An 11486-nucleotide genomic window follows, 5' to 3' on the forward strand; every position below is an offset into this window, starting at 1 on the left:
GATTTATTTGTAGAGTAGATCGTTTGTACCCATAATAATTTTTTTACATTTCATTTATTTGTTGAGTTATTTCACGTAATTTTTGAAGACTTTGATTTATTTTATTCAGTCTATGAATATAATTAATCCTTAGTTTTAAATATATTAATTGAAATGGAGTACTAGATTCAAATATCACTATAGGTAATACATCTGCTGCAATAGATGACATAACTTATCAGACAGATTTAGACATATATTGCAACATGAGATGCAACACGTAGGTTATCTGCTGGAAATTATATAACAAGTCTTCCTACTTTTTATTTGCTCCAATAGATTATCGATCAGTTGCAACAGATAAGTTATATGTTGCAATAGATCGTATATCTGCTGCGACAGACAGACTGGGAACATCTGCATAACACAATAGATGACCAACCTATTCCAACAGATAATCAATCTGTCACAACAGGTACTATATCTGTTACGAAAAATATTAAATCTGTTGTATTATAAAAATTCAACTTGGCCAAACATAAAAATTATTGCCACTACATGTAAAGTGAATTGGCTTGTAATGAAAATTTGTTATTGTGTTCATCTCTATCTTTGTACATGTTCTTTTTTATACACAGGCTCCAACCATTTAATTAGTACCCCATATCCCAGACCCATTGTATCTTTCCCACAACGGTGTCGCACACACCGATTATTTGTGTGTCAGTCATCAAACACTCAATGTATGCAAGCGAGTACGCCCACACGCTGCACCAGTTGTATTTTTTAGGAGCTGGATGTTCTTATTTCGACCTTCAAAATCCCATGATTCCTTCGCCAAGACTTCAGCAGACAAATGATCCATCAGCTTACTCTGCGTCAACAACTTGGGCAACAACTTCAAGAGTGGTTTCATGTGGGTTAAAAACGTCTTCTCGCTGAAGATAGGTAAGTTGCAGTCATAAATTTTAATCTTTCCCTCGTATAGTAGTATCTCAACAGTGAGAAAATGTGTCACATCTACGTTCATGACTGCAATGATTCTCTTTGCCTTGGTCCAGCTCTTGCCGTGTGGATATGGCCTCTTCTCTCTAACATATTTAATCGCTTCTTCATCCTATTGGAACGTAAAAACTAACTGATCAAATCCTGGGCCACCAGAATCAGCTATCTTACAGAGTTTAGCGTACCTATCCTTGAAATTATTGTGGAAGTTGAGGTCCATTATCCTATCGGCAGCATCATAAGCATTCAAGTACGCTAATTGCCTGCCCCTCATGAGGCAGAGAATTTCATCAACATACTATGGTATAAGAAGACAATTTTTAAATAGGTTAGTACTTGTAAGGAATAAAAACACAGTCGAAAGAATCCGATACAGAGGGTTCTCTAAATTAGTTCACAGATTACCCAACCAACATAACTTATGCAACAGATGTGTATTATGTTGCAACAGAATACCAAGTTTTTGTAACAGATTACACATCTGCTGCGTAGATTCTTCTTCATGGAGTAGATTGGAAGGGTAGGTTAGCAAAAGTAAACTTACCTTGTCCTCGTACCACACGCACACATTTGTCATATTCGAGAAGTCTTTGGCGGCAAATGAATGCATGGTGTATTCTTTTTAAACCTTCATCTTGATGAATTCTTCTAGTTCCTTCTTCTTCTCCTTGCCAAGCATCGCGAATATGTCCACCTTCTTCGGCGGCCCCTGAACTTCAACAACTATTGGAGCAGAGGGAGTTATAATTTTTGTTGATTTCAGAACAGAGGGAATTTGTCTAATTTTTCTTCTCTTTCTCCTAACCTTCACTGTAGGAGTGCATGGCTCCCTCACCTCGTTGGATGGTATGACACCCCTCTTGGATTTCAACTCCTCGGCAGCTTCAACATTAGCCTCTAGTTTTTTAAGGAGTTTATCCTGTCTGTCCTTATATACTTTGTATTTGTAATAAGAATATAAGGGTGAGAAGGGGTAAGAGGGACCACTGTAAGGGTGAGAGGGACTGATGTAGGGGTGAGAGGGAGGACCTGTGCAAGGGGTATTTTTAAATATATTTACTTTTTGCTGAGCACCAACACGCTCATAATCACAACTGGCAGCAGAAGCAGCAACAAGATGGCTGCCACCATCACAAACAACTCCACTAGTAACACGCCCAGAAGAAGCACTCGGATCTGTTGTAGTTTGAGGTTGGTCATGAAGAGCTTCAACATTAGGCTGACCTTGCCTAACTACTCTTCTTATGGATGTTGCTCCATCCAATTCCTTCTTTATTAACTCTACTGTTAGGTCTTTTTTGTATCAACAAGACCTAGAGTAAGAAAAAAAGTTATCCCCAGCTCATTAATGGTAGGCACGGTCCAAGGATGCACAACCTATAAAAAAGATAGGAGGAATTTAAATTATATAATAATTATTTATAGTCAGTTGGGTTACATTGGGCTCGAGTTATGTTAACATAGCCAACTTATGCAACAGACGATCTAGCTACCATAACAGCTGATCTGTATGTTGAAACAGATTAATAATATATTGCATCGGATTACTAATCTGTTGCATAATTTGCAGTAGAGGGGTAATCTGTTGAGTAGGGTTCAGAGACCAGAGCAACATATGGTTAATCTGTTGTAAAATATGGATCATCTGTTGTAATAGATTACCCATCTGTTAAACCAGTTGCAGTTGATGGGTAATCTGTTGCAACAGACGACCCATATGTCGCAACAGATGGAACATCTATTTCAATATCTTTCTTTGAGGCAAATTATTTTAGTTGAAAGAAGACGTATTGCATCATATGGAGGGTTAAAGAGATCAGCCTCGTTAATATTTTTTTAGCTGCTCTCTACTGCAGCCAACCACCTAAGGATCCTTGGATTAGAAACCTTATCTGGGTAATCCTTGAAATGCTTCTGAAGGGGAGGAATGACTTCACATGCCTAAGCCTAAAAATTGTAAATAGGAAGTAAGCAAAAAAAAAGTCACAAGTATATTCAATATAAATTAATGAATGAGTAAAAATAGTGATCAATTTTACCATGAAAGCCCAAGGAAAATCGTATAATGTGGTGTGGTCGTCTTTGGCTTTAGCTCTTTCAGCAAATATTTGACAGTTAAGTAGTAGCTATTGTATCCCCAGGGATAATCATTGAATTTCCTAAAATCATCAGCAAACGCTAACAAATCATGTTCTATGACTTTCCTAACGTCTCTTACAAATAAAACGAAATGGACAAACCAAACTAAGCACAATTTCTCCCTGTAGTGCTTTGGTATGTCTTTATTCTTGAGATCCGCTATCAAATCCTCCACTTTGTAGCTAGGTCCAACAATGCCCAACAACCCATCTTTTTTTACCTTGCATTTTTTGAACCCTTTGTGGGGTATTTTCTTGATGGGAGGTTCTTTTGGACGATCGTATCTCAAGCCCATCACAATGGCAAACTTTTTCAATCCAAAACAAACCGGCATGCCACAGTAATTGATCCAGACTTCATCCATCTTTTTTCTGTCCTCCTTCGGACCTCCATCATCCTCCGCATACTTGATCCTACGCTTGAGAAGGCCATATACCATGATCATTGGAAAATGGATAGGGCGGGCCCCAGACAACTCAAGAAAGTGTGCAAAGCAGCTCTTCTTAAAAAGTCCATCTATGTTTTCCTTCTTCATAATATTCCTAAGTTCGTTAAAAGGTTTTCCCAACTGACATTTAAGTACAAGATCACCAAATACTACTTTAGGGCTATTCATCAGTATCGCAACTCAAAACTTGTTAATACTAATGGTTTTGACAGAATCATGCTGGAATTTTGATATTATTTCACGCCCCATTGGTGAGGAGAAGTTATCACTTTCCTCGACTTCATTTTGCCCTGACTAAAGATTATTCTGGGAGTTCCTCCGAATTTATCTGTACTCTAGCCTTTTTATTTGGTGATTGAAAGTTTATCCACTTTCTCCACTTTCAGTTTCTTTTCTTTTGGGAGACATCTTTTAACTACAAACAAAAGAAAAACAAAAAATACATTGCATTTGATGTCTGCATAATTTTTTTAAAAAAGGTGAGACAAATTTCAATAAATTATTCTTACCACATAACCCAAAAAAAAAATACTCCAATGGACAATCCATCAGTTGGAATAAATGGGGAACCCGAATCAGTTTGAAGACCTATTTAATATCTCCCAACAAATATTCCACCTGGTTCAATAGGTGGACAGATTTTAATAAATTATTCTATGCCACATTACAAGAAAATACTCCAACGGATAACCCATCAGTTGGAACAGATGGGGAATCTGTTTGAAGACCTATTTAATATCTCCCAACAGATCTTCCACCCATTGCAACAGATGGACCACTACCACCACAACCAATGCCACCACCAATGCCACCAAGACCACCACCAATGCCACCAATACCAATACCAACACCAAGACCACCTACACCACCGCAAAAAAAACACAAATACCACCACCACCAACAACCACCACCACCAACAACCACCAACAATACCATAAACACCATCCAATAATACCACGACAGTCAACAAAACACTGAGAGAAAAACTAGGATTTTCTTGGGTGATTCCTACTTTTTTAGCATCAAAACTCAAAATTATTAACCCATTCTAGAAGATAATACAACTAAAAGTCTTCTTTTTTATCATTAACTAAAAAACCCTATTTTTTAGAATAAAGAACAAATGTAGAACTCTTCTCAAATTCTGTTACCTTCGAAGGCAGAAAATGATGGATACAAGTGGGAATGAAGTAAAAAAAAACAGCTATATGTAGTCGTAAATGGGAAAAAAATTGACCTGTTTTGAAGGGTTGAGCAATATGTTGAGTAGTTGTTGTTTGTATTGTTGAGATGGAGAGGAGACCCTGAGAGAGAGAGAGAGAGAAGAGAGAGAACTTAAGATTTGAAATGAAAAGTTTTTCGCGCAAATGGATGATTTGTATGAGTTGATTTGTAATTTTGAAAAAGAATGACAAGTTTTGAAATTGCTAATTTGGTATGAATTGATCTTAATTAATTTTAAAATTTTTAAAAGATATAGTTTTTAAAATGTTGAGTTGATGAGAACTCATTTCAACTCAGAGTGATCGATCGATGACTCGGGTCGGGATGAATGCAATACCAACGCCATACAATTGCAAAGACTCGATTGGATTTGTAGTTGACCCTGCGAGCTCATTTATTCATCCCTAGTCCCACCTAAATCAACTTAGGTACTATCACTATCCTAACATTGAGTTGATGAGAACTCATTTCAACTCAGAGTGATCGATCGACGACTCGGGTCAAGATGAACGCAATATCAATGCTATGCAATTGCAAAGAATCGATTGGATTTGTAGTTGACCCTGCGAGCTCATTCATTCATCCCTAGTTCCACCAAAATCAACTTAGGTACTATCACTATCCTAACATTGAGTTGATGAGAAGTCATTTCAACTCAGAGTGATCGATCGACGACTCAGGTCGGGATAAACACAATACCAACGCCATGTAATTGTAATTGGATTTATAGTTGACCCTACGAGCTCATTCATTCATCCCTAGTTACACCTAAATCAACTTAGGTACTATCACTATCCTAACATTGAGTTAATAAAAACTCATTTTAACTCAGAGTGATCGATCGATGACTCGGGTTGGGATAAACGCAATACCAATGCCATGCAATTGCCACAACTTAATTGGATTTGTAGTTGACCCTGCGAGCTCATTCATTCATCCCTAGTTCCACCTAAATCAACTTAGGTACTATCACTATCCTAACATTGAGTTGATGAGAAGTCATTTCAACTCAGAGTGATCGATCGACGACTCAGGTCGGGATAAACACAATACCAACGCCATGTAATTGTAATTGGATTTATAGTTGACCCTACGAGCTCATTCATTCATCCCTAGTTACACCTAAATCAACTTAGGTACTATCACTATCCTAACATTGAGTTAATAAAAACTCATTTTAACTCAGAGTGATCGATCGATGACTCGGGTTGGGATAAACGCAATACCAATGCCATGCAATTGCCACAACTTAATTGGATTTGTAGTTGACCCTGCGAGCTCATTCATTCATCCCTGGTTCCACCTAAATCAACTTAGGTACTATTACTATCCTAACATTGAGTTGATGGGAACTCATTTTAACTCAGAGTGATAGATCAATGACTCGGGTTAGGATGACCGCAATACTAATGCCATGTAATTGTAAAGAATCGATTGGATTTGAAGTTGACCCTGCGAGCTCACTCATTCATCCCTAGTTCCACCTAAATCAACTTAGGTACTATCACTATCCCAACATTGAGTTAATGAGAACTTATTTCAACTCAGAGTGATCGATTGATGACTTAGGTCAGGATGAACGCAATACCAACGCCATGCAATTGCAAAGACTCGATTGGATTTGTAGTTGACCCTGTGAGCTCATTTATTCATTCCTAGTTTCACCTAAATCAATTGCAATGAAATCTGTTGCAACCAACGACTGAGCTGTTGAAAATTTTCAAACAGGTATTCATATTTGTTGCAACAGATAACATATCTAATTTAATTATCAAATAGACATTTGCATCTGTTGTGACAGATGACTGAGCTATTGAAAATTTTCAAACAGATATTTATATCTGTTGTAACAGATGACATATCTGATTTAATTAATTATTAAATGGATATTTTCATCTATTGTCACAGATGACTGAGCTATTAGAATTTTTAAACAAATATTTATATCTGCTGTAATAGATGATTGAGCTATTCGTATTTCTAAACAGATATTTATATATGTTGCAACAGATGACATATCTGTTTAAAAATCTTTTTTTCTCTTTTAATTTTAAAGTAAGCTTCTGGTCCGAGTAGATAATATCAAGTAGTAGTACTTACTACTAAAGGCGGTAAAAAATATTTCTTGGATATCTCAAAAGTGAGTTCATTGAGAAGTCTTGTCTTGTATTTTCAATGTCACTAGTCTTAGTCTTCCTCATGCCCCTTAAATTATTAATGAATATTGAAACCCCCCACGTCTACGTACACAATACATCTATAGAAATCTTTCTTCAGCTGCAATTTATTTTATTCAACTCTCTCATCTTTTTCTTTCTCTCTTATTTAGGGTCACAACCTTTTTTCTCTCTTTTTTCTTCTCTTATCATAAAGATCTTTTCAGATCTAAACCGATCCATATCTTTTCTCGACTGAAATTTCTGTTTTGATCCCCTTTTTGATATTAAGGTATGGTTCATTATTGCTCTTTCATTCTTGTCTTCTTCTTTGAAAGTTATTTGCATATGTTTTTTTATTTAATTACTATTTACCCATATCATATTTATTAAAAGAAATTGAAGAAACTTTTAAGTGTTGAATAAATAAACTGAGAGTTTTTATTACAATATGCAAAAAAAGTCATCTGTTGGGAGAAGTTTAAAAGCCTTGTTGGTAGTATCATTTTTTTGTATGTATTTTGTTTGTTTCTTTATTGTTGATGCAGTTATTGATGTTGTTGGTGGGGTTGGCATTATTGGAACTTGTGTGGTGGTGTTGTTGATGGTTCTGGAACAAAGAATGTTGCTTCTTTGTTGTTGATGATGTTGTTGGAACAAATGTTGTTATTTCTTTGTTATTGGTGTTTATGCTGTTGTTGATGTTGCAACAGATGGAAAAACTGTTGGAAAAAATCAAACCACCAGAAAGGTTGGTTTGATGTATTCTATCAGATTCCACATCTGTTGAACAGACTCCACATCTGTTGCAACAGACTCTACATCTGTTGCAACAGACTCCACATCTGATGCAACAGATGGATAATGTTCTTTTTGTGACCTCAATTTTTCCCTCTTCTTTGTAGATATAAGAAATTGACAATTGATCAACTTTTACCGGACTATTGCAAGAGGCTGCAGTAAAGATGAGTTCGGAGGAATAAGCTGCTTGCAGATGAAACCACTTCATATGTGGGAGGTATGAATTACTGATAATGTTATCATGGAAACACACATAGAGTGCACTAATTTTGTGAATGTTGTTTATATTGATTAGTCATAGATCGGTCAAACAAGATGTCCGTAATTTTACAGTTAAGATTGGCAGGTCTGAACTGATAAGGCTGAGGGACCATGAATATGGTTCTGATATCCTGTTAAGATTTAATTTCGGTTGTTGCTCATGTTTATTTGTCAAGCATTGTGAAGGCATCTAGTTTTGGTGTTATTGTAAAGAGATTCAATAGCGATTAGACTAACTTTTAGGGTGCATTGAACCCTTAGAGGGCCTTCGAAGCTTAGCACTGCATCTAACAAGAATGGAAAATCAATATAGTTATTGCCCTAGCCAAAATTTATATGGTTGGGTTGCTTGCTCGAGGTGATGATTATATGCCAGAAGGTGCGGTATAAAAATGCCTTCGAGGGAAAATGGGTGGTTGATGGAAGACTACATCATCTGAGAGCTAATTGAAGAAGAGACATAAGGTAGAAAGTAACTTCTAGCAAATTTGGCCGATGGAATTATCTTAACAGATGCGAAATCTAAATCGAGTGCAAATATGAAAGTGTATCCGATAATGTAATTTCGTCTGTTGTGTCTCTGAAAAAAAATTCAGATGGACACTTTGTTAGGGAGCTGCGTGGTCGGGATTATCACCTAGGTAGAAAATAGAAAAAGACCAATAAAGCAGCCTCACAGGCATCGAGGGTTGAAATGATGTTCAGCGAGTCTAGAAAACTTATGCCAACAACAATTGCAGTTAAAATAAGGAATCTAAGAAAATACGATAATTTTTGAATTTTAAATTTCATCCTATGCCTTCTTGTTTATGTTTTCAATCAGGTCCACTGTTTGTTGACCTGATCAGAACCACAAACAAAATTGAAAGAAAAATAGAGCATCATTGGTTCCTTAGCAATATGGTTATAATTGATTGTGTTTTCTTGCCTTGACATGCTTTCAACATTCCTTGGAGAAGATCAGATTCTTGCTGTAGTATGTGAATCCTGATAATTTTCAAGCTTGCCTCCAGCTTGCTGATTCTGTATTCAAGTTGGTTGTTGCCATCTTCGAAGTTGGTAAGGAGTTCCTTGTCTCTTGTGAGCTCGATCAGGAACACTACCTTCAAAGTTGTGGCATTCTAGAAGCCCTTTAGAACACTTTCTTTAGAAGCCTTAAAGGATACATGGAGGATCGCTGTGTTTGTTTTAGGTCAAAATGTGTTGATGCACGTTGAAAATATGGTCCAACAGTTGAACAACACACTTTTATCGAGCGTTTCTCCATGCATCTTGCTCAACTAAGTTGATAAATTAGTAATCATGGAGTTACGTAGCATGTGATCTAAACCGTCTCTACCAAGCCTATCAAACATTACGTAACTCCGAGCTTATTACCCTATCAAAAAAATATAACCGAGTTAGTGCATAAATCAAACGAGCTTAATCTCTCAGCCTTTCTACTGATCTCTCTTCTCTAATATAGATGATAAGATATCTGCTATTCAAAAGTCTACACCGTTGCTAGACATGCTTTCCTGGGAGCAATTCTTCTGAAGTTATCTGTTGATGTCTTCTGAGGAATTGCTCCCAGGCAAGCATGTCTGGTGATGGTGTAGACTTTTGCATAGCAGATATCTTGTCATCTATATTAGAGAAGAGTGATCAGCAGAAAGGCTAACAGATTGGGCTTGTTTGATTTGTGCACTAACTCGGGCATATATTTTTTATAGGGTAATGAGCTCGGAGTTACGTAATGTTTGATAGGCTTGGTAGAGCCGGTTTAGATCACACGCCACGTAACTCCATGTTCACTAATTTATCAAATTAGTTGAGCAAGATGCATAGAGCAACGCTCGGTAAAAGTGTGTTGTTCAACTGTTGGGACCACATCTTCAACATGCATCAATATATTTTGACCTAAAACAAATACAGTGACCCTCCATGTATCCTTTAAGTCTTCTAAAGAAAGTGTTCTGAAGGGCTTCTAGAATGCCACAACTTTGAAGGTAGCGTTCCTGATCGAACTCATAAGAGATGAGGAACTCCTTACCAACTTTAAAGACGGCAACGACCAGCTTGCATACAGAATCAGCAAGCTGGAGGCAAGCTTGAAAATTATCGGGATTCACATACTACAGCAAGCATCTGATCTTTTCCAAGGAATGTTGAAAGCATGCTAAGGCAAGAAAACACAATCAATTAATCCATACTGCTAAGAAAGTAATGATAATTTATTTGCCTTTCAATCTCGTTTGTGGTTCCGATCAGGTCAATGACAGTAGACCGATCGAAAACACAAACAAGAAGGCATGGGATAAAATTTAAAATTCAGAAATTGCCGCCTTCGCTTAGTTTTCTTATTTTAACTGCAGTTGTTGTTGGTAGACTCACTGAATATCATTTCAACCCTTGATGCCTGTGAGGCTGCTTTGTTGGTCTTCTCCTATTTTCTACCTAGGTGATAATCCCGACCACTCAGCTCCCTAGCAAAGTGTCCATCTGCATTATTTTTTTTTCAGAGACACAACAGACGAAATTACATTATCGGATACACTTTCATATTTGCGCTTGATTCAAATTTTGCATCTGTTACTTTCTACCCTATGTATCTTTTTTAATTATCTCTTAGATGATATAGTCTTCCATCAACCACCCTTTTTCCCTTGAAAGTATTCTCCCACCGCACCTTCTGGCGTATAATCATCACTCTGAGCGAGCAACCCAACCATATAAATTTTGACCAGGGCAATAACTATATTGGTTTTCCATTCTTGTTTGATATAGTGCGAGGCTTCGAGGGCCCTCTAAGGGTTCAATGTACACTTAAAGTTAAGTCCAATCGCTATTGGTTCTCTATAGTGACGACAAATATTGATCCCTTCTCAAAACTTAACAAGCATAAACAGAGCAACAATCGTCAGTAATTTGTAATAGGGTATCTGTACCATCTTCATGAGGTCCTCAGCCTTATCAATTTTGAACCCATCAAAATTAATGGTACAATGCAGGATCTTCTTTGAATAATCAATGCCTAATTGGTTAAAAACTGCATTCATAAAAACATTATACTTTGTGTGTATTATCCCGATGACCTTATCAGTAATACATACTTAACTCCCACACATATGATAGTGGATTCATCTGCACGCACCTTATTCTTCCTAGTCCATCTATGGCTTAAATTGAATAAACAGATAATTAGCTAGTTGCAACAGATGACACATCTATTTATATTGTCAAACAATTGGAGATATCTGTTATGACAGTTGATCAACCTGTTGCAGAAATCAAACAGATATATACATCTATTGCAAAAGATTGCCATATGTTGTAAGTTATCTAACAGAAAGAATATATTTTGCAACAGATTACCCATCTGTTAGATTTATTTTAAAGAAATTTTCTTTTCTTTTCGAGATACAATAATTTATAAATAGGTCCCTCCTTACAAATATGGATGATCTAGATTCGTACACGAATATTCATATCGA

Source organism: Capsicum annuum, chromosome 3 (genome assembly GCF_002878395.1).
Source record: "Capsicum annuum cultivar UCD-10X-F1 chromosome 3, UCD10Xv1.1, whole genome shotgun sequence".
Taxonomy (NCBI): Eukaryota; Viridiplantae; Streptophyta; class Magnoliopsida; order Solanales; family Solanaceae; genus Capsicum; species Capsicum annuum.